This window comes from Ambystoma mexicanum, chromosome 1p, assembly GCF_040938575.1.
Source record: "Ambystoma mexicanum isolate Mex_15411 chromosome 1p, UKY_AmexF1_1, whole genome shotgun sequence".
Classification (NCBI taxonomy): Eukaryota; Metazoa; Chordata; class Amphibia; order Caudata; family Ambystomatidae; genus Ambystoma; species Ambystoma mexicanum.
The window spans coordinates 1,318,191,692-1,318,216,487 of record NC_090921.1 but is presented as its reverse complement, the minus strand read 5'-3'; the positions used below and the strand labels follow the sequence as shown (position 1 = coordinate 1,318,216,487).

At 44.8% G+C, this 24,796-nt stretch overlaps 1 protein-coding gene across 2 annotated transcripts in view; it reads left to right on the top strand.

Moving 5' to 3' along the window:
• Positions 1–24,796, top strand: part of LOC138453535 (serine/threonine-protein kinase SBK2-like) — a 224,162-nt gene that overhangs the window by 159,593 nt on the left and 39,773 nt on the right. The window contains exon 1 of one of the 2 annotated variants that reach the window (XM_069606513.1): positions 20,487–20,618. The exons of the other annotated variant lie outside the window; for it this stretch is intronic. The gene's annotated coding sequence lies outside the window, so the exon portion shown is untranslated. Of the gene's footprint in view, positions 1–20,486; positions 20,619–24,796 lie in introns of those variants that run through there. 2 annotated transcript variants of the gene reach the window in all.

Sequence of the window (24,796 nt, the reverse complement as noted above, 5' to 3'; positions counted from 1 at the left end):
TTCAGTCCAAATTTACTTAAACTGCTGAAATCCACAGCTCAGCCAGTCTTGTTATAAACCTTCAAGTCACTTCAGAATATAACTTTAGATTGTATCCACCTCTCAGTAAGTCTTTCTTTGGCTTGCCTTGGGTTCATTTATTCAGTTTTAAACAAAAAAAATCTGGTGTTGTTTTAAAATGCCGGCTTTCTGATAGTGGTGAGTACTGGTACTGCACCCCTTTTTGGGATTTAAGAAAAGGAAGTCCCCACAATTCTAGGTTGCTTTTGGCAATCAGCATTGCCATTCCCAATGGTTTCAGACTACTGTGTGGGTAGTCCAATGGTGGTTTTAGGCAGTGCCCTTCTGTGCCCATAACATCGGCAAAAATGAGTGGCAGCCTATTCTTCATGCATTTCCCTGTGCATTTTCTGGGAAGCTCTGGCCATCATGATGTTTTCCATGTCAGTACTGCACAGTTTTGAGGTAGGGCTTGGATGCCTGGGTAAAAACATCCCACAAATGACAGATGACAGTTTTGCAGCTTTGAATCAACAGGAGAGACACGATTTCTATGATGCAGTGCTCAATAGGTTAAAATAGTTTGAATTAGATTATTTTAAACTAAGAGATTGGTTTTGCACAGTTCTGGCTGAGTACTCACACTATATTTTGGACAGGAATGTGACTTCGTCCCGGATCGGGTCAGGATTGGCTGCCGTTCTCTCGCCACTGGGTACTGGTTCTGCGCACAGCGATCTGGGTCAGCTCTCAGCACTGCACAGTGATCTGGTCTCTCTAGATCTCTGGTCTTTCTGGAGATTGATGGATTTGAAGTCTGGAGTCTCCCGGCAAAGTGTCCCGCAAGGAAGTGGAAAGTGAATGTCCCTGCCTGGCTTCCAGTGGCTCTTTTTATGTCTTTTGAAAATGGGTGTGGATGCTAACTTTCTGTGCCCAACCCACTCACGATTTGATAGGTCAAGGATTTCTCTTTGACCTGATTTGAGAAGGGAACAGTGAGTCAGAGTGATGAGGTAGGGTTATGGTCAGAGGATCCTCCCCTTGTCAAATTGCACACAAATCTATTTCTGATCCAAATACCCATTTATCTATGTACCATTTTTCTAATATTATATGTCCAGTTAACATATTTTCTGTAGCACCAAACCATCCGATCCCTGTCTTTGTAAGATGTCGTGTCCACTCTTGACAGAAATCTGCCCTTTTCATCCAGATAACGACCTCTAAACTTTTCCAGATTGTACACAAATGTGCACAAGGGATATGGGTTTCAGATGATAAAGTGTCAGATTTTAAACATGCATACATTTGGAGTAACAACCTTATTTTCCGCTACTACTCCCCAGAGCATACTACAGAGTCCTGACACCTCTTAAAATGTGCACAGAAAAATCACAAGAATGATGATATTATTTATTTAATTTTTACAAGTCCGCACTATGAATTATCCATCTTTTTAAAATTATGCTCTGGCCCCAAAGGGGTGTGGTTTTCCAAAGTACATGGTGGAATTTCTGGTTTGTCCACTTGCCCCAAGCTCAGCTTGCTCACAGAGGCACTTCTCCTCCCACTTCTCCCAAGAGGAAACTATTTTACGACCCCCCCAATATAACATTTGCCTGAGCCCAAGACAGTGCTTTGTTCCGTATCCTGCAGTCCCCAGGTGCCACTTCCCTAATTCAATCAGAGAGGTGTCATCTCCTTTTGACAGGGGCAGCAGAATGCAGCCAGGCCTGGGAGCACAGCTGCTGATTAAGTTTCAACTCCTGTCGGGGTAGTTGTCAGGCAGAATTCAATCTCTTTAAGCCAGGCTTCAGTTAAATGTCACTTTGGTTCCCAGTTTTCTACATTCAAACCAAACTTGCAATTTTTACACATGCAGCTAGAAAGCTGATTCTAAGTTCAAAACTATGACATTTAACAGTTGCAAACTATGTGACACTCAACAGTAGGTCATTCATTTATTCTAAACATTTCGATTTTAGTGGCTTTAAACCCAAATTCACTTAAGCTGCTGACATCCCCAGCTATTTTCAATACATACATTAGACAATTACTTCCTTCAAGTCATTTCAGAATATAGTTTTACATTGTATCCACCTCTTAGTAAGTCTTTCTTTGGCCTGGTTTGGTTCATGTGTTCAGTTTTACACAAGTGTCTGGTGGTTTTAAAACGCCGGCTTTCTGGTAGTGGTGAGCACCAGTATTGCATCCATTTTTGACATTAATAACAACAGATTTTGAACAGCACCATATTCCTTTGCACTGATGGGTGGCAGGTCAGGGGACCATTTTGCTGTGCGCAAAACTGCACGGTTCTCCAGGATTCTGGCACAAATGTGGGCTTTTCCGCCCTCTTGGATTTCCTAAGCCCACAGCACCAAATGTTGCAGCATAATAGTCCAAACGTGGGTCAGGACACCCAACAATGTACATAGACTCAATAAGATTTTCCAACATTTCCATTAGCATTTTGTGTTATGCTAATGGGAATAATGTGGCCTTCATCCCCGTTGCAGGAACTGGAACGAGGGATAACGGCCCGGTAGCTCAAGTTATCAGCTCAAGCGAAGCAAGGGCGGATAATGACGGCTCTGGACCCTTATCCCCCGTTCCAGCCCCTGCAATGGGGGATGAAGACCATAAGCACCCCGGGTTCCCAAAGTGGTAACCGGGATGCTAAAAAAATAAAGGATTTTTCTTGCTACACCGGGACGCCTGCGGCATCCCGCTGTTGGATGGAAAATCCTTTTCCAAGATGGTCACTATGGAAAGGGAAGGCGGGGCTCCATACAGCGCCCCCTTCCCTTTCCATGGCAACCTGCAGAAGGCGAAGAGAGAACCCCATGACCATATTACCACAAGCACATTTTATTTCCTTTCAAACCTATCCCACTTTCAAATAACTTTACCGCATAGCCTGTCCCTGGTGGACATGGCCACTTTAACCCAATTTGTCGTCCCTTGTGGTCATGACCAGTAGCCAGATTGTCCGGGTCATGACCTTATTCCATGACCCGGACAATCTGGCCACTGCCCATGGCCACAGGCTATACCTTAGTCACCAAAAGTACATCACTATTTTTTGTACCTATATTATGACACTAGTTTTTGGAAAATAAAACAGGCACAATTGCAAAACCATGCTTTAAGGTCCTTGCAAAATCCCCTTACATGAGTTTGCTGGAAATCTGCCCATGTTTTATCTTTTCAAGTGTCAAACTGAATCTACATACAATAATCATATAACTTAGCCCCCACTTGACAAAATCCATAAAGACTTTACACAAACATTTAAGGTTGGGTCTATAATCTTTCCGGAAACTTCTGTCCACATCACATTCGTCAAACGGCCACAAAGTTATAAGCCATTAAAACATGTTGAGACCCCCTCTAAGTTAGCCCCCTCTTGACAGAATCCCACCAAACCTGACAAAAACATTTATATCTGGATATAAAATGCCTTTGCAAACATTTGTGTAGATTCATCATATGGCACCACATTTATAAGCCTTTACAATATTTTGTCACTCCACCTCTAATTTTGCCCCCTCTTGACAGAATCCCACCAAACCGTGCAAAACCATTCAAAATCAGGTCTAGAATAGAATTCCAAAATTGCATGCAGTTTCATTGAGTGGTGGCAAAAGTTATAAACTATCCAAAAACGACTTTTCACCAACCCTGCAATGAAGAAATAGGCATAGATTTCCCCAAACATCGGAAGTGTCAGCGAACATCACAGGACTGACCCGAACATTTGGACTATTCTCGAACTTTGGGGGAGAAAACACATGTTTTTTGGCTTCATAGGGCCATATCCCATCCCATCATCATCACCCCTCACATTCCCAGAGATTGTTTGATAAGTTTGACAAGTACAATATTGGGCCTCATTAAGAGTCCAGTGGTAGCCGCGCCAGAAAAACCGACAGACTGCCACTGGACCCGTAATACCATTCTGCCTCCGTGATTGATGGAATCACTGGGGCATTACAACCCCGGTGACCCAGTAATTCCGGAGGAGGAATTCTGTAAATCCCCATTTCCATGGAGTCCAATAGGACTCCATGGGGATGGGGACCATGGAAACAATGGTTCCATCTATGTTTCCATGTCCGCCTGCAGGCAGGTGGTGTTACTTCCGCCAGGTCAGACCTGGCGGGACTGACACCTCCCGCCTGCAGGACTCAGAATCAGCCGTTCTGGAAACAACGGTGGCGGTGGATTTACCTCCACCATTGTTTCCGGACCGGCTGACTTGCAATGAGGCCCATTGTGTTTTTTTTATGTATTTTTACCGCGATGTCCCCAGACACCGGCCGCTGCCCGTGAATCCAACATGGCGGGCGTTTCCAAAAATCTGACACACTTCCTGCTTTTTACCATCCAATCAGCGGGCGCTTCGATGTGCGCAGACATCACCTTGCCCTCTAGGCCAATCGGAAGCCCGTCCGCGGACCGAACAGGGAAGTGAGTCTGTGGACTGAACCCAGATCACCATTTTTTTTAACCTGCTTTTAGTCCATTTTAAAGAAAACTACTGGACGGATTTACACCAAATATACAAAAGCACGCTTTCCGGACCAAGCCGCTGCCCCTGCCACAGATCTGGTGAAAATCCGCCCAGCGGTTTAGGCTGTAGGCGTGAGCAAAATATTTTTTCCATTGGGTCTATGGAAAAAAACATTTTTTGGGACCCCCCTATAACTTTGCCCCCCCTTGACGAAACCACACCAAACGTACCCCAAGAATTCAGAGCGGGCATATACCTGTTTTGCAAAGTTTGGTATGCATTCGTCCAGGAGGACAAAGTTATAATCCACCCAAAAAGTGCTCCTGCTTTGATTTGAGCAACTTAACCATAGTACACGGCTGCTACCACAGGCCATGTAAAACCTGGCAAATAACAACTTAAAGATAAACATGGCAAAAACTGCTATTCTCTCTATTAAAAATGTGAAGAAAGGTGCTGTGTTTAAATGGCATTTTGAAAACCATAAATTGGAGACCTGTAAGCTTGTGACTTATCTGGGATATCCACTAGTAAATACGTTTAATAAAAGTCAGGTGGATAAAAGTCTTTGTAGGAAAATAATTTAATTACTATACCAAATGAAACACATCAAACAAAAGTTTTGTAAATACACTTAGATGCCACTGGTATGACTTTATAAGCAAAAAGTTGTACCTTTGCTACTTTATAGCATTGAGGTTACAGATATGATGAGTAATAAAGATCTAGATTTATTGGAGGATTTAGCCTGGAAATTAATTCTACGACTTCCAAAATGTACCCCATTGGTAGACATACATTTGGAGTTGGGTTTACAATCTTTTTCATCACTGGCAAATGTCATGATATTGCACAAAATGTTAAATCCACCAAATAGTTCCTTATATGTGGTCCTAAATGAAATCCTTCAAAGAGGATCCTCAGCGGTGTTAACACCATTAGGAATGAAAGGATTATTTATGGGAGGCTGGGTGTGATGAAGACCATTTGGAAGTAATCCCGGTCAGAGTGAAATTAAAGATGCGTGAGTTTGACTGATTCAAACAGTGTGATTTATATTTCCTTGAAAGAAGATGCAAGGACTGTAAGTAAATACCATACCATGCCGGGTTACCTAAAGTTTTTCCCTTATCATATTTTTTGCTTGCTATTCATGAGATTTTGATTAAACCAACTCCACACTTTGGAAAGATGGGCCGTGGGAAAGGCTTGTCAGGAGAAGAGAGATGCTGTCGTCTCTGCAAACACAAGCAACTCTAGAAACCTGGAAACATTTAATTTTTGAGTGTCTTTATACACTTGATTTGTCCCATACATGTTTTGCTAGATTAGCCTTAGAGTATACTTTTGTTCCTGTAAGTGAATTCTTGTCTACACATTAATTTTGGTTACAGTTGTTACTGCGAAATCAAGCAAAGATAATGATTGCATTTATACACTTCATTAAGAAAATCTAAGAAGAATAGGGAGAAAGTTGCCCATTCAGGTAATTAGATTTAGTTTATAGATAGGAATTTTGTTTTTGTCGAATTTTTGGTCGGGAGGATGTTTGTTTTAAGATTGTCTATTACGTTATGGATTGATTATTAATTGTGACTCTTTTAGCTAAATCTTGCACTTTTATTGAATTGTGGTAATTTAAGCTGTAATGTATGTTTATGTCATGTCAAATGTATCTAATGAATGTAATAGTGATTATAGTTTGTATAAAGGTTTTGATAAACCATGTATACAATAAAAAAATTAAATATATGTCCTGGTTCAGTCAGAGCAGAGTTGAGCGGGTGATTCCACTATACTATTTAATATAGCACATATGAGTAGGCAATGATATTGTACAGGTCACGGTTTGAAGAAATATTGTGGCATACCAACTGCTGGAAAAGGGGTAAACCAGCCAGGGAATGACCAAAAATGTGGGGAATCCAGTGGTTCAGCAAGAGTTCTGCTCAGTTTGGGCACCAGCATTCCTGAGTCTACCACCATGTTACACATTGGAGCTGGATAATAATAGGCAGGTGGAAATCTCTCCACTGTAGTCCAGGAAGAATCCTACTCCCACAGGAGGGAGAGTATGGCGGTCACTCCATCCAGCAAGAATGTAGGGAAGCTGATGTACCATACCACCTACAATGTCCTCATCCTCCAACTCCACTACCATCTTTTTCCTCCCTTCTATGTTCTGTCCACCATGGCTCTCATCAGAGCTTCAGCTCAAGTCCTCAGATGCAAGGGCTCTACTGTGCAATGTCGTTGGACACTCATATCACTGTAACTCCTCCTATTCCTCCCTGCAGTATGCATGTTAGGTTAAGTTGTGAGCTAACATGACTTTAGTACAGTGATATTCAAACTGTTTCCTACCGTGCCCCCCTCCCCTTGAGTGTAAATATTGTTTCTGGCCCCTCCGCTGGCCCCCACCCGCCAACTAGAGATTTGCACCCCTAGGTAACCCAAAGGATGCCCGGGGAGGGGGCAGGCTCTAAAATATAAGAAGATAGTCTACTGCTTATATTTCCTATTAAAAAATCCCTTTTTAAAGAGTCTTCCCCCCCCGATCCCTTGGCATACTTCAGACCCCCAGTTTGAAGACCACTGCTTTAGCATTTTCAGTATGTGTGGTGACATTACTACTGCTCTGGAGGAATACAGGAATGAGTAGTGACTAAACACCCGCTCAGACTCACATTGCTATCAAACCAGCAGTGATCCCAGTCATGAAGGTGAAACCGATATGGCCCAAAAGGCATTCCTCATTCACTTTTTGCAGAAACATGGGCCGAGGACAGGCTATATGCTTCAGGAGGAGTGTGAGCCTTAAACAGTAGCAACCCAAACAATTTACGTACAATAGTACAAAATTAAAGAATGTTCAATGAAGGTTAAACAATACAATGGGGGTCATTACGAGGTTGGAGGTAACCATGGCGCTATTAGCGCCATGGCTGCCTCCAAAACCTCACCGACTCTGCCCTGGTGAATGGAGCTATTACAGCCCCATTCCAAGGTTGGCGGGGGCGGTAATTCCCCATTCAGCAGGGCTCTTCCCCATTCCCATTTGAGCCCCCAATGGGAACGGGGAAGGTGCTAATAACAGTACCGCAAATTGCAGTACCGTTATTAGCTCTAAGGTCCCTTTGCGGGTCCTGTCCTTAATGCCTGGTAAAACCAGGCGTTAAGGGAGGACCGGCAAAGGGAACTCGTAGTAGGGCGGTAAGGGATTACTGGTACCGGTGCCCTTACTGGTACCGGTAATCCCTTACCGCCCGGGTCGTAATGAGGCCCAATGAAAATAAGTAAACAGAAGACCCTAGGAAAACACCACCCTTGTAAGAGAAAATACAGAGAATGTAGACTTCTGTGAAAGGGCACTCTTGGTAGCTGAGCAGGGGTGTTCAGGCACAGGCACAGATTGGCAGAAAGTCACTGTTCAAAGGCGGTTTCTTTAAGAACAGTGGAGAAGAGTCAGTGTGGTCCCAGAAGTGGAGCAGGGGAATGGGGCCCCTTCATGGTAACCCATGCTGTTGTCTTTGGGGCTTAAAAACATCGCTCAAGGCTTTTCAGTGCTGCAGCAGATGTCAAGGTGCTTTCAGTTTTGGGCCGGTGTTGAGTCGAGGAGTGGCGGTTCTGCATCCAATGGACACATGCCATGTCCGGTCAGTAGCATTGAAAGTCTCCGAGGACTTGGTTGCAGAGAAGCAGAAGCTGGCCTTTGGTGGTGAGAAGGCTTGGCTGGCTCTGTGCAGCATCGTTGTACTGGAGATGCATCGGCTTGGAGCTTGATTAAGGCAGTGACCAGCCGGCAGTATTGTGTTGGCTGTGCTGTTGGGATCGGTGGTTCTGAGATGGAGGGTTGGCAGAGTTTTGGCCCTGGCGTCAATATTCCGACGGTTCTCGTACAGCAGCTTGGATGGTGTTGAAGGTGCCCAAACTGGTGTTGATGCGGTTTGGAGATGTAGGAAGAGCCAGGTTACTTCCTTGGTTCTGTGGTTGTGGGGAGCCCCAATCCAGGGGCTGCAGGACAAGGTCAGTCATTCTGCACTCGAACTCCAAAGAGCTTGGCTTACACATACAGGAGTTACTTCACCTCAAGTGAACAGGAGCCTGGTTTCAATACAGCCAGTATAGCAACCTTGGTCCAACAGCAATCACCCTCACTATTACCTGAGGATGGTTAGGGCAAAGAGATCTCCTTTGCCTTGGGTGCCCTCTTTCTTAACCTTGATGGCAGAGTATGTTAGAAAGTACTGCACTCCACCAGAGACCCAACATTGTATCCTCCATCTTCTATTGATGGTCCTAAGATGAATCAAAGAATGATGGGTTGTGACTCGCCTTTTAAAGGCAAATTGTCACAAGGAATTGGTCCCAAGCAAGCCTGCTGCAAGGGGCCCACTTTAGGTTGATGTAACAAGTGATGTTTGCCTTATCACAGCACACCAGAGTACCTTGCCCACAGGAAATGGAGGGGGCCGGGAAAGGAAGGGAGACTTAACAGAAATCAAGATGGTAGAACCCTTCTCCTGACCTACCTCTCCCCTCTAAGTCCTCCCTCTCCATCCCTTTACATCCTTGCTGACTTCAAAGGAACACCAGTGATTAGCACCCGGGTGTGAGGTTGGCTTTGTTATGTCAGTGATGTCTGTGAAGCACTGCTTCCTGTGAGACCTCCTGAAAGAAAATGTATATGCCATGGAGGGAAGGGGTTAGCCTTCCTGCAGGAGAATCAAAGAGATAGCATCCTGGCTATTGTTCCATATGGGTGTAGAAGAAACAGTCAGACCAAATACAAGTAAACATTATTCCTGTCATATATGGCACTGCTCACAGAGCTGAAACTATTGTGATATCAAATTGCTGTAGCTGTATAATTGTGTGCTCTTAGCCGTCACCATGCCACAGCCATGCATGATTAATATTTAAAGATGTTTGTGCTACCAAACGGAGTAAACCATGCCATTTTTATAATTTAGATCTGAAGTGCACAAGATTAAAAAGACACAATGCCCGCTTGAAATGTGTGTTCTAATAACTGTCAGGAATGTGCATGTGACCTTTCAACCTGCTCTGTGCTACTGTAGAGCTGGTCCTACATATGCCAGGGGGTGGGTTGCATCAAAAGCACATGTGTGCAATATAATTTTGAATGCAGTATTTATGCAAGGTGGTTGTGATTAGCAGTCATTCCTTGCAGTGTCAGAATTACCTGCATCATTTTGGGTCTCAAAAAAGCCTGGGCTTTCACACCTTTGCAGATGCCAGTGTGTCGCTGCATGTGCCCCTAGTCTCAACTGACAGTGCCTCTCTTTAAACCCTTAAGTGCCAGGCTATTTTGCAAGTCTATGCTAAAAGGACGAGCATACTCGTCCTTGGAACTTTCCATGCATTACCATGATGCCATGAGATGCACATGGAATTCAGCTCCCTTCATCCATATTTGATTCAGCATTAGCTTACATGTCCTAATCTTGAAAAGGTTATGACCTTCAGTTCATACCCGATTCACACCATCTTAAATGAAAGTTCAAGGATTCATAGTGAAGGGCCTTGCAATGTGAACTGTACTCCCTGCCGCACCAAAAGGTAAACCCCAAATTCTCCTAAAAAAGACTAAGGGCCTTATTACGACCCTGGCGCTAAGGGGTTAACGGTGCCGTAAAAGGCTGCGGCGCTGTTAACCCCTTAGCGCCTAATTACGAGGTCCCTTTGCGGCTCCCGACCTTAACGGCTGGTCTGGACCAGCCGTTAAAGTAGGGACCCGCAAAGGGACCTTGAACGTAATTACGGTACCGCAATTTGCGGTACCGTAATTACCGCCTTCCCCATTCTCATTGAGCCCTATGGGGCAAAAATGGAAATGGGGAAGGGCCAATGGTGCATGGGGAATTATCGCCCGCCAACCTTGGAATGGGGTGGTAATTCCCCATTGCAGAATGGCGGACTCGTTACAATACCGGCAGCAACCATGATGCTAATAGCGCCATTGGTTAGCGCCAGTGTTGTAATGAGGGCCTAACTCTTTTACCCAACTACGAGACTTGAAGTCTCCCTCCCGCCACTAGGGTTTAATCCGCACATGCAAGAAAGCAACTCCGGGGGAATAGGAGACCTGCAAACACTCAGAAGTGAGTCTCGTTGTGTGTAATTCCCAGACACTCATCGTGTATTTAAACCAAAATCGTACTCATTTCAAACAAGGCCTGAACACGCAGCTCCCCTTGTGCAACAATGAGAAATGTTGGGTCTAAATGCATGCTATCATTGGGCACTGAGGACTAGAGGAAGCCAGTGCAAGGATTTAAGGACTTTGCAAAAGACATGCTCCACTTATAGGACATGAACATGTTTTGTAGAAAAGGAACCTACATGCGGGAAGACGTCAGCACAGCCAGTGTTTGCAGCTGTTTATCATCGGAAACCGAGCCCCCATTTCTTATATAAGAACATACTGTGGCTCGGTGAGGTTTTTGTGATTTATCCATCTCAACATTTTCAACATAACATAAAGGTTAACGTTGCAGCCGCCTTAATGTGCAAATAAAACAACCACGCACACACCGTGATGCCACCATGCCCAGTCTGCCAGTCCTATGCGTATATGCTTTAGGGTGAAAGTGAGTACCTAAGTACAGATAGCAGCAACCCTTTGTTGCAGAAGTAGCTTTGACAATATAGCAGCCAGCAGTCACTAGCTCACCTACAGTAATAGGGGACAGAACACCCAAAACAATCTGTACCAGCTAACACAAACACTGCCACATTTTAGAATCGCATCAGGACCTTTGCCAATGAAAAGGGATGAAAGTCAGTGCCATCTATCCGCTTGCCTCTCCACACTACACCTCCCCCAACCCCTATAGCTCCTTCCTCTCTCCCTCCCTTCCTTAGAAAGAAGACTTTGAAAGGAGTCCTGAAGGAGGATTATTCTGAGTGTGCAGCGCTCATCTTGGCCTAGTCCCCCATGCTGGGATGGCTGGGTTCCCAGAGAGAGAGAGAGAGAGATGCAGCTAAGGAGCCAGGGACATGTCAGGCAATAAAACAGACACATTTGGAAAGCTTCAGGGAAACGATACCCCTGGTTCCTGATGACCATGCCTCCCACGCCCCCTCCACTCAATAACACACGCGGGAAGCAGCCCCCTCCAACTATTGCAAAACTTGCAGCAGGCCCCACTGACACGGCAATGGGACGGTGGATTTGCTACCGAGGGAGGTAATACACTCCTCAGAACGTCACAGGCATGTTTGACAAGCGTAAAGCCATCTAGCTCTTTCTTAAGCACACATTTTCGAGGGTTCCATGTAATTGCATGGAACATGCGGGGGACACCCCCGCTACCCCCAAACCTTTTTTTTTTTACATTTTGTAATTTTATTTTGTCCCTGTCCCTATATATATGGTCACCCATATAATATCGCCACAACCTTTTCCCAGCGATATTATTTATGGCGACCATATATATGGGGATAATATTACCTGATACCTTTTCGAGCAGTGGTCCGAGTGTAGAAACAAAAGAAGGGAACGATCAGGCAGTCTCCTCTAGCACTGTTTACATTTCACCCTGCCAATGGCTCAGTACCTGCCACTAGTCGCTGAATATAGACCCTTATCTGCAGTCAGGGCTCAAGTCGAGGGTACACGAGGGGGGACACAGTCCACCCACTTTTTTTAGAGGGTGGACTCAGTCCCCCCCAGCTAAAATGAGAAACAACATTGAATCCCCTCTTTGAATTTATGCTGAATGCAAGGATCGAACCAGAGTCTTCAGGCTTGTGGGCCAGACCCTTCACCACTGCACTATATAACCTGATGAAAAATGGCAAACAACTAAGGGTGAAATGTCACATTTCGGTACTGCAAGTTCCAGGGAAAACATTTCTAGTGTTTCTTGCAGTTTAAAACATGCACACCTTTTAACATTTTTAAAAACACTATTAGGGAAAAATATTCTCTCTTGGTTTTGTGTGTGTTGATTTTATGAAAGGCAAATGTCATTCGTCCTGTGGAATTTGGGTTGTTATACAAAGCCAATTTAATGAAACGTGCATATTTCACCTTGATATGCTAATTTCTGGTGACGTCGCATCCCATTGTGTTTGTTGATGAGTCCCCCCACTTTAATTTTCAGGACTTGACCCATGTCTGCAGTGCTTCATTTGTAAGAAAATAAGTGCCACGGCCCAAGAATGTTCTAGCACGCTTGTGGCACTGCGGCGGGCATTTCCCCACCATTGCTGCCACCACCCACTGCTGCTCCCCACAGTGTCGACACATTTGGGTTTAAAGTGCAGCTTGTTCATAGTTGTTGATGGATGCTCTGGCTATCACCACTTCATAATCAATATGAGTGTGAGACAATAAGTGTCGGGGCTCAGGAATAAGTGCCAGGGCTGAGCCCTAGCAAACACCCCACAAATGAAGCACCGTTATTGGCACATTTCACCCTTCACCCATCAACCAGGAACAGTACACCAGAGGAAAAAAAATAAGGGAGTGAGCGCTTGTTTTTTTGAGGAGTATATTAATGCTGTACCTTGCAGTCCATGCCCACTTGGGCCACTGGGTTGAAACTGATGAGTAAAACAATCAATGATCGTCCAAAGCAGGGATTTATTAAATCCTGCATTCGAGCGGGGCAGTTGTTTTCATGCAGAGTGCAACTTTTGCTCCTGTTGCAATACAACGTTGCTGTTGTCAGCTCATGCAGAACTATATGTTTTTCAGGCACCGGGAGCTGTCAGTGGACCTGTATGGGCCAAAGAGATCCTAGGCATTTCAACATATCGCTGCAGGGGCCCTGGCATCCTCTCGCCAGCCTAGCATGGGTGACTACGTCATAGCTCTTCAATATCCTGGCCCTGCATTGATGGGCAGAGGTAAAAATAGCATCCAGGCATATTAACTTATGTTTGAATGGCTACGGAGAGTCATGCCAGCATCAGGATTACAATGCAGACGTGCCCGTTTCCTTAACTTGGGTTTAGTGGCGCAGCTTAGTTGCTCTGTTTGACACTTTGTGCCGTGGAGTTAATTAAACTCACCCGTTTAAGATGACATTTTAGGATTACTTAAGAATTGATATGGCTAAGCAACCACAGCTGGCAGTTGCCGGGGGATAAGATTGTCTTCCCACGCTCCACAAGGACACACAGTGAAGAGAGTGAAGAGGCCCATGCATTTGTGTGTATGCTTTTCTGACGAGTTTTTAACAGTGGCATTTAAGTGACTGGTATGATGAATTGTCCAGCTGTTGTACCGAATTTAAAAGGGTAAAACAATAGATTATACTAGATTCACTATAACTAAATTCTGTAAATTCCACGTTACTGTGAACAGAATATGAGAGAAGTACTGATCTGACTTGCCTTCTCCCGTTTGCAGATGAAAGGCCCGGGCTCTATAGAACTTGTTATGATATATTCTTAGGCTTTTTATGCTGTGCCATGTCACCACCATATTATTCTCGGAGAGCCCGGGTTTGTCTGCAGGTTGGCATATTGCGCAACCGCCAGGGAGATACAAACCATAATTAGTTAAGGACAGTGAGCAGGGGAAAGCTAGGAGGACGGGGAAGAGGGGATAGGCGCCACAGGCCGAGGAAAATGTTTTGAGATAGCATGAGAGCCTACCTGGCTCTACTGCTAGGCAGACCATACATGTATCATGTAGCAAACATGGCTTCTGAGGCTTTATGTGATCAATTGGAGTGGTCTGCAGGGAGGTCATTTGGGGATTTCCAGGGGTCGTACCTGCGAACCCCTGAGGAGGTCTCCCTGGCTACCCCTGTTGTCTCCCTTGTTTTTAAAACATTTTTAAATTGAAGCTCCTGGGCTGTGGCCGGCGCCATGTGGCTCTTTGTTTCTGGAGTGGGTTGCTTTCTTGTTCAGGCCTCTTTAAAAAATACAGGGGGTTCCACAAGTGTTACACTTTGAGCAGTGACCCTAAATAAGAAAGAATAGGAATAGCAAATAATTTGTCCTTCTGGAATTCTATACAATAATTGCTAGACTCATTAATGGTTTATTTTAAGCACACTTCAGGGGGTGAGTCACTGATTTAGTCTGTTCTTAAACACCTCAAATTCATAATGATAGTAGAATAAGCATCAATTTCAGGCTATGTTTCTTGCTTTTCTCAAGTTTGCTTTATAGCATGTTTTTTTCTGCCATTGTCTCTGTGACGATCATCACAAGACATTCCATCTCAGTGACCATGGTCACTTGACAGAATCCTTGTGCCTAAAAGCTCGTGTACACTGTAGAAATGTTTGACCGCAGCACATAAAGTGCCCCTTGATTTCATTGTGCCACAATGAATGTGTCTATCTTTCCTATCTCCCTAGCATGCTGTTCAGGATGTTTTTTTGCGTGTATGAGGTAACGAGAGCCCAGAGTACAGAATGCCGTGTGAGTGCATTGCTTTCCCTGCGCTACTCAAACTCTTTAATGCACAGTTATGAACCATCCGAATGGTATCTATTTTTCCAACCTCTGAAGCCTGAAAACTAGATCCACGCAGGCTATGTGGTCAACTTTGCACCAGACCTGCAGATGAACTGGTCTGCTGTTAAATCTCAGTTACCAGTTTAATGGTGTTGACTATAGAGTGTAATTTGCTTTCTGACTTTGAGAACATTGAGACATATAATTGGTCATTTTTCTATAGCTGGTGAGATGGCTACAGCCGGTAAGATAGCTCAGTGGGTTGCGCACTCGCTGCTGCAGCGTGTGTGTGTGTGTGATCTGCATGTTGCAGGTTTGAATCCCAGCAAGGCTAACTCAACCTTTCACACTTCTGAGATTGATAAATGAGTACCAACACAGGTTGGGTGATCTTGTGGGTATATTTGTTCCATATAAGCGCTTAAGCGGAAGTGCTATATTAATAACACATCATTATCATTTGGCCTTGGACGTCTGCTTGCATTCACAGTAATTTGGTAATATGGGCCCATACTCACTGATATTATCGATACATATGACAATCCATTCTTGTATGAAATATATCCCATTACAGTGATATTGTAACCATATTTCTCATAGTGTACTTAGGAACATTGCTATGTGATGCCACTCCCTGTTTTGTCAAGGGGTGAAAGGTCGTGCTCCACTGCTTTCTGTGATGTCAATTTGGGGTGCAGTCAAATAACATCACTTCCTGCGATGTCATCAGAGGTCAAGGGTCGTGTGATGTCACTTCTGCTACCCCTGGCATTTTGGTGAAATGACGTCCCTGCTTGCCGGGCAGAGTTGGAGTATTTTAAATGTGCCCGCTCCTTAAAATTACATCTTTGACGTGCTTGAAATGTGCTGTGGGAATCCTAGAAGTTTTTCTGGCATATTTGCCCCAGCATGTTTTAAAGATATACCACAGGTTAAACTCCAGAATATTGTTTCTGGGGCTGACAAGTATGAAGTCTGAGCGTGGCCTAGTTAACAATAGTCGATGTAAAAGGGTGAATGTTTGTGGTTAACGAATGGCGCGAAGGGGTTAGGCCTAAACCATCGAAGAGACTGTTGGATTGCATATCCTATTGATAGTATGTGGGTTTAGTTCCAATAAACAGGGTGGATGGCAACTAGATAAATAAATACAATCGAAGGCGAGCAAAAAAGAGCATGCATTTGTTTGTTCTAGCAGTTTGGTGTTCCACCTATAAAACAAAACTAATGTAGTGTAGTACAGCTAGGAGGGAAATGGCATGTATTGCATTGTATTGCTATTATTTATATAGCGCCATTTCCCCATTTGTATGGCCTCAATTTGCTTTGTGGTTGGGTTGCCCTCAGAGACCGAAGTCCATGTATGGGAACAGTCTATGAGTTAGTTAAAGATGCATTTGTGCATTCTGCCAGGATTAGGACTTAGGACAGGCTTTCTAGGCTCTAGTAAGAGGTCAGGAACGTGGCTGGATGCTGGCGATGGTTGAGGCAGATTGCTAGCGCAGGAGACTCGATGTGTGCCCAGCTAGACCAAAATGTTGTCATGGGTTGTCATTGCACACTAATGGCAGAGGTGTTGAGGCACGTCCAGGGTTTCAGTGCGAATGGCTATGCAAGCAGCTAGACCGGATTTGTCATTGCCATAGCTGCACTCTAGAGTGCATGGATGTGGATCCATGCCGTGACATGTGTCCACAAACCTGGTGCGATTTATACATACCTCACACTCGGACAGAGTTTATCTTCAATGTCCTTTTCCTAGGTCTCCCGAGGCAATTGAATGGTCTCTCAAACTGAGAGCCACCTAGATTTGAGAACTTTAGCAGTGGGAGAAACACCCTAGTTTGAGACACCACGGCAAATGGAGACCGACCTAGAACCGAGACCCTACAGTAGCGGAAAAAAACACCCAGGTCCGAGACAAAGCAGAAAATGTAAAGGTGCCTCAATGTGAAACGCTGCACTGATCGGCAAACCACCTAGATATGAGACACCTGAGCAGTGGGAGAAATGCCTTATCTTGAGACATAGCATTAAAAGAAAAGATGCCTAACACGAGACACCATAGCAAATGGCGAACCAACTACATTTGAGACACTTGAGCAGTGAAGAAACTTCTAAGTTTGAGACACAGTATTAGATGGAAAGAAGCCTAAACATGAGACACAACAGTGTATGGCGATCCACCTAGATTTAAGACACTTGAGCAGTGGGAGGAACGTCTAAGTTAGAGACAGACCTAAATAAAAGTAAGAAGGGCAGTGGAGATGCAACTGGAATCAAATAATTGTAGAGACCCCACATCTGAAACTTTTGAGCAGTGGGAAAAACACCTAGATCTGAGACAAAGTATTAAACAGAGAAATGGGGGGATATGGAGGGACATGCGGGTCATGTATGATCGCCTGTGGAGGTTTATCATGGTGTACAACTGTGAACATTGACGACATCCGCTGAGGTTCGAAGTGAAGGTTTTTGTTGGGTATGGGCCAGTACTAGTGTGCGAGGGGTGATCAAAGCATACTGTGGGAGAGGGATTTCAGGGGAGGAAGGAAAAAGCCAGGTTTTGAGGGCCTTTCTGAATGTGAGGTGATTGTCAAAGCTGCAGATGTGGAGAGGCAGAGAGTTCCAGATAGTGGAGGCTTTGATGGAGAAGGAGGATCCTGTGAGGAATTTGACCATCCGCATGGTGGGGGTGCACTCACTGGGTCTTTTTTGACAAGTTATATGAAATTGGATGATGGTAGATCAACCTCTGGAAAATGGTGTGGGGCTAATCCGCACACATTTCCCTATACTCACCGCATGGCATACACATAGACCCGTGTACTTTGGGTGAACACAGCCTACAGGCACAGTCCTCCCTGTCATATTTACTTCGGATCTGACAGGTGGAGTACATGATGCATCTCATTCAGCATACTTTTCTTGATTTCATTTAAATTCCCTTATAATGTAATTTCCCATCAATATTGTTTAGGTAATCATTTACCTAAAGCTGCATTTTTCGTTCAAAGCCCCAAGGCGTGGTTAAGACATGTATAGCTCTTGAATTGCAGGGTTAGCAATGGTTGATGGGTGCAGATAATTACTGTTCTCTGGGGTTTCTCTGAGGATTTTTAATATCTTTGTTGAATTGTGGCCCAGTGATAACTATGTCCTTTGGGCAATCTGTTATGCGTTCAATCTTGGTGTAACACTATAAATGCTACTCATTTGCATTTTTATAAAACTTTTTGAATAGAAAATGATATTTAAAAAAAGAGAGATGAGTCTCCTGGCAGGGCAAGGTGGGTTGTCATGCTGCCCATTGTTGAGCAATGTAGCAGGTCCTGGGTGAGAGCTGTGCCGAGCGGTGGTGGTAAGGTACACTGCCCCAAGGGATGCCATGTAGGGGCAGTTTGAGAAGGGTTCACAATGGGAGAGGGGGAGGAATGCTTCATTTCGAGAGCTATTCCCATTTAAGTGACATTATGGGAGATATGCCTAGCCATGTGGAGATGGCATTTCGAATAAACTGCGGGATATGCTTGTGGGTGCTCTGGTATGTGCATGATCACGTGGCAAGGGTGAAATGCAATGGTATTGGGAGAGTGGGTGTGGGGCACCAGTGCTAGACAGTGGAGGCTGGTGTGGGGTGTGGGGATGGGGATGGGGATGGGACAGCAGCGGCATATGGATCTGGGATGGACCTGTAAGAGTTTAGAGGAGTGTGGGCTAGAAACCAAATGTGAACTGTTAGTGCAGTCGGTAAAAGGGGAACACCAGCACCAGAGGGTATCACTGTATGGTGGAGCTGTGGGTGGAGTGGGGGACGGAAATGGGGAAGGGGCATCAGCACTGGTGTTTGGATGTTGGAGAGTGGATGGGGTGGGGGCAATTCAGCTTGGCGAGAGACAAAAGAGAAAGTGCTCTGGTACATGGGCCAGATGGGGGTCTGGGTACAGGCAATGGAAGGGGATGGAACACTGCACGGGGCCAGAAGTTTGGATGCAAAACATTCCCAAGTCACCAGTTCCACTCGCTGGTCCATTCCAAGACCGCTTCATGCCATCCCACAACCAGGAAGTGATTGCCCTTAAAGAGAAATGATGGGCAAAGGCCGTTCATGTCAACCTCTTTCAGTCTGGTCTGCTTACTCCTTGTCCTTTGTCATCCAATGAATGAGTTCTGTGAGAGGCAGAGGGGTTGGCAGGACACTAGGCAGCACCTGTACCATGGTCACATCAGGAAGTGTCAACAGTGTTTCTTTTTTTTTTTAAACTCTACCCACAAGCCCTTTTCAGGGCAGCAGCAGGTGGGCATCATGGTGGGGCTATTGGGTCATCCCCTGGTTTGGAGAGGTTCTGACTTAAAACAAAGGTAATGCTAGATCCCCCATTTTGGCACGGGCCGGCGCGTGCTTAGCTCGGCTCGGCCATCTCTACACTAGAGTGTTGTTGTAGGAATATCTTGTGGTCTGCAGTGTGAGAAAATGTTCAAAGGTTGAGCAGGGAAAGTGTGAATATGAATTAGAGTTTTTTTTTTTTAGATAATAGAGACGTCTCAAGTTATAGGGCCTCATTACATGTAGTGCGGTAAACCATGGTGCTATGAGCACCATGGTTCATGCCGGTAATTTAACGGTACCGCCTTGGAGGAAAGGGGAATTACCGCCCTATTCCAAGGTTGGGAAGGCGGTAATTCCGCCTTCCTCCATTGCCCTTCCCCATTCCCATTTTTGCCCCATATGGCTCTATGGGAATGGGGAAGGCGCTAATTACGGTGCCGCAAATTGCGGTACCATAATTAGCACCCTGGTCCCTTTGCGGGTTGGTTTTTAACGCCTGCTAAAAAGCAGGCGTTAAAGTACCAACCGCAAAGGGACCTCGTAGTAAGGCGGTAAGGGTTTACCGGTACTGGTGCCCTTACCGGTACCGGTAAACCCTTACCGCACTACGTGTAATGAGGCGCATAGAATTTCCCCAATCCATGTAGGTTTTCATTCATGTCGTTATCGTTCAAGTTACATACCTCCACCTCCATCAAAAACATCCTCTCTACACTTAGGAGAGGTCCTCTCCAAAATCTATTGCCTTTTGCAACTGGATAATTATCAAATAGTAATTCCTTATAATTTGCATGCTTTATTGCTTTATGGAGTTGTTTTTTGCATGCTTTATGGAGTTGGTTTTTGCATGCTTTATGGAGTTGTTTTTTGCATGCTTTATTGCTTTATGGAGTTGTTTTTTGCATGCTTTATTGCTTTATGGAGTTGTTTTTTGCATGCTTTATGGAGTTGTTTTTTGCATGCTTTATTGCTTTATGGAGTTGTTTTTTGCATGCTTTATGGAGTTGTTTTTTGCATGCTTTATTTCTTTATGGAGTTGTTTTTTGCATGCTTTATTGCTTTATGGAGTTGTTTTTTGCATGCTTTATGGAGTTGTTTTTTGTATGCTTTATGGAGTTTTTTTTTTTCCATGCTTCTCATTCATCTTGGGGCAAACCGGAACTGTAAAAGTGAAGATCTGAAGTGATACAAATGGTACTCAGCAGAATTTTTAGCAACGGTGTGATGGAGCTGGGGGGGAATTGGCTGTGAATCCGATCATAGCCACTTGGGCCTCAGTGGGCGCTCGACTCCTTCAGCACACGGTTAAACGTCTTCATCCTCCAGGTGAGCTTTTCCAGAGGCCGCTGCTAAGGAAATATGTGTAGACCTCCAATAAATGTGCCTGGTGTGCTCCCACAGGCCTTGCAGATGATGCCATATCGACAAAGTGAGAGAATGACGCAGCACTCATCTCACGCAAAAAGACCTTCTTCTGGAGACTTCAAGCCTGACGCCAAGGGCCAACCATGCTGTTGGTGCTCGGACTGGCTCATGAGTCATACAATGCATTGGTAGGACAGTAATGCTGCTGCTGGGACCAGCTGTCAATCTAGCATGTCCAAATTTGATTCCAGAGCGTGACACAATAAAAAAATCCCTCTGGTCTCTTGTAAAAAAAACCTTGTAAAATACAAGACTAACATAGTCCCATGACTCCTTCTCCCTCTAAAGTTTCACGCACATTTTTATCTGCTTTCCTTCAAGTGGTCAAAGTATTATCCTCCAATGTGTGTGCAGTGAAAGACTGCACATGTTGTAACATGAATGCCTGTGGTCTGTCTCACCCCTCACCAAAAATACACTTCTCCCATCAACAAATCATTCCCATCCGGGAAACGTTGATTGGTGCAAAGCACAGGTGGATTGAAGGAAAGTACTTTCTCCATTGCCCTTCTTACAGAAGACTGTAGCGGGCAATAGAATCCATCCTGCTGCCTTATAATGGAATCACAGAAATTCCTGAAATACCTCAGGAATACATTTTCTTGTGAATATCCTAGATTCCCCCTTCCTCCTCTGGCAAACAGGGGCATGCAATTCTTCAAATGGTTCTTGCCAGGGGAAATGACCTCAGTGCTTATTTTTTTGCTGATTTCTTAAGATCCTTGGGTGTCTTACTTTACCACCTTTAATGTTTGATCTCTGGCTTATTTTAGAATTCCGGTTTCCATAGAGGCAATCTTTGGCTTTCCGCAGTGGTACATTAGGCCCAACCAGGAGACTGACAGGCACATGATTTATGAAACAAGTGTTGACAAAGCTAAAAACTTCAGCTTTTGTTTTAAATCAGTTGTTGGTCTTGACACATTGGTATGCCACCCATTGCCTGTAACCGCTGCAGATGCATGATACAGTCACCACATGTTATGTGCAGCCTACTAGGCTCAGTTGATGCAACCATATGCAAAATGTATCTTTAAATGCCTGAATCATGCCACCGAATAACAGTTGTTGCCGCTTGTTCGACGTAGGCGTGCGGTTTGTGCCTCAGTGATTTTTTAATGTGGCAGAAAAAAAATTAGCCTTCCGTATTTTTTCCCCCCTAAAGGCTATGCAGTCTCTTGTTGTTCTGATTTTCTCCTGGGATGTTCTTACAGTTAGCCGAGCCCTACGGTCCGGCCACGCAATATGGATTGATCCACTGAGGACAGAGCAAGATTTGTTGATTGGCGGATGAATGCAAATAAATGAAAATGCAATAGTTCCTTAATTTTTATTACTTTTGGGGCTTAGCTCTGATATTATCATTCACCAATAGGACATACATTGGCTTGCCTCTTCGGCTGGCAAAACCGACGCTGGAAGGCAACGCTAAAAATGCTGCTCTTTGCACACAGGTCACCTTGTGAATTGGGTCACCTAAACACATTTAGAATACATTAGAACATATGCTAAATAATTACATTATGAATTTCTGGAGAACCTATAGACCAAGGAGGCTGGCAGACAATTTTATTCAACGGGCCCTGGTATAAAGAGGATAAGAGAGCAGACTCCTCGCTCCTTGGCGAAGAAGCTGGCCTCCTTCTGTCAACCTGATGGAATTGACAAACCCTAGTTTTAATAATGGCACTGCCACCCCTTACTTTTACTAATGGAGTTGCCTCGCCTCTTCTTGCCGGTAGCCCTTCCACCCAACGCTGTTGCAAGGGATTTTTCTGCCTTAGGTAAAAGATCCTTTTCCAGCCCCACCTCACCAACAACCTCATATTCCTGAACCCACTTTTATCCCAACGTGGCCCGGACCAGGCACATATGCGGAATGCCCACCACGTTAACCCACTACCCCTTCCGATATCCTCTTTTGAACATTCTTTTAATGACACGGTAAAATTACAACACACAGGCAGACACACACACACACACACACACACATACATACAAACACAAGTACATACACACACCCTGCAAGCTTCATTCGCAAACAGAAACGGCATCATCAAATAATAGGACTCACGGTACCAACGGGTTAGTGCAAACTTCCATCGCCAACATGTGGGGGAGGAGAGAAAGCACCCCCACAAATGACACGCCAATAGACGTGTCCTCACAAATAGTAAATTATCAGCTGTGAAAATAGCCTGGGCAAGGTCTGTGCATCTTCCTGCACAAACTGGTAGAGTCTGGGCAGGACCAGTGTACGCTTCCCTCACACACCTATGCTGGTGCAGCATGAGCAAGGCCAGGACAAGAATCATTCTCAAACTGGTACAGTCGGAGCATGCGCTGGGTTAGCGGCAGCTCCCGGAAGCACATAACTGAACTGCGTCTGTAAAGTTGAGGGTGATCTAGGGTTCCGTAAACAAGCTTCAAAAGCAAACAGTTACATGTACATCATTGTCAGGTTGTTTCAAACTTTCCTATAAGATAAGTATACGCACAGCATGTGCAGAGCTCATGCAAACTTCCTTGACAGACACAACAGGAAAAAAACATGCCCAGGGCCAGTGTAAGTTTCCTCTCCAACAAACAAGTGCAGGGTTGGTGCTGACTTCCATGCAGACTGCAGGTTTCCACATGTGCCAAGTGCGCGGTGATCACCCGACTCTCCTCTCCCAGCAGCTCTTCCCTGTGAGGGTGCATCTTCTGGGGATAGGGGGCAGTGTACACTGAACTGACCCAACTGTTCCTCCACTTGCTCTCTGCCTTTCTTCTCTTTCAGTCTTCCTTCTTTTGTGGAGGTGGTGGAGGGAGGGGCGATTGAAAGGTAGGGGGGAATGGGGCAGTTAACACAGCTGTAGACCTGCACATGCAAAATCACTCACCTCTTAAAATGCCCAGTGCGGAAACTTCCCAAAGCGCAACCTGCCTGTTTGCCAATCATAAACTGCAACGTGTGAGGGAGCAGGGTATGGAGTCCCTCCTCAGACTGTGGTGCAGAGTATCTCAACTTGAACACCAGAGGTCCTTTGGAGCATGAGCGCACTACAGAAAAAGAGTCATCAGCATCCCATTATTCAATGTCACCACACTGTCTTATTGATTGTGTACTGACCATGAATTTAAAGGACCTTACCTTTTAATCATCACATCACCAGTTTAGTGCTATGACCCTCCAAAGATGCATTTGGAATCATTTAATTGGAGGTTTAATCCAGATCAGCATTTTAACATAATAATTCGTTTTCACAGGTTGAGTGCTGTGCAATGACCTCCAACATGCACATAATGTCACCTAGCATGCTTATCTAGGCTATGCAGCCTATGCTGGCAATGTGTATTGTGGAAACCCCAGGGCAGTATGGTTATTGCTGTTCTACCCCTTCTCACTTCTGTTCTCCTGCCTGTGAGGTGTCCACTTCTGCCATCAGAGGTTCTTGGTCTAGGATGTTTATGGGCCTCTGACCTGCCTGTGGTATGTGGCCTGGTTACGGTCTTGTTGTTTTATCAAGATTTCATCCTGCCATGGCTGAGTGGCACTGCAGCCTAAAACCACGTTTCAGAAGTATCCCATCCCATACAATATTTTTCTTTTCTTTTCTTTTCTTATAAGGATCCTATCAGAATCATATAAGATCTTATATTGATCCAACTTCAAACTTATAAGATTTCGTAAGAATTCAATATTTCGGTGTCATGTAAGTTCTTATAGAGTTATTTTTATTGTATCAATAATCCCACTAGTTTCTCACAAGTTCTTATAAGATACCTATAATGAAATGATATGGTATGGTATTCTAAATCATTTACAGCGAACCTGTACACAGGTGTTTCTATGCCCGACAAGACAAGAGAGGGAAGACTGAGGGAGGACAATACAAACAATCGTACTAGGCCTTGTGACATTCAGATTGTGCAAGTGCAACAGTGTCAAGGTGCAGGGGGAGGGGGAAGTGCTAGGGAGGGAGAGGGGCTGCAATCAGGGCAGCAATGCTCTGAGCAAGTTAAACCAGCACAGTGCTGCTCTGGGTAAGTGCAGGGAGGCATGGGACTGTAGAGGGTACAGTTACAGCCCCTAAGTG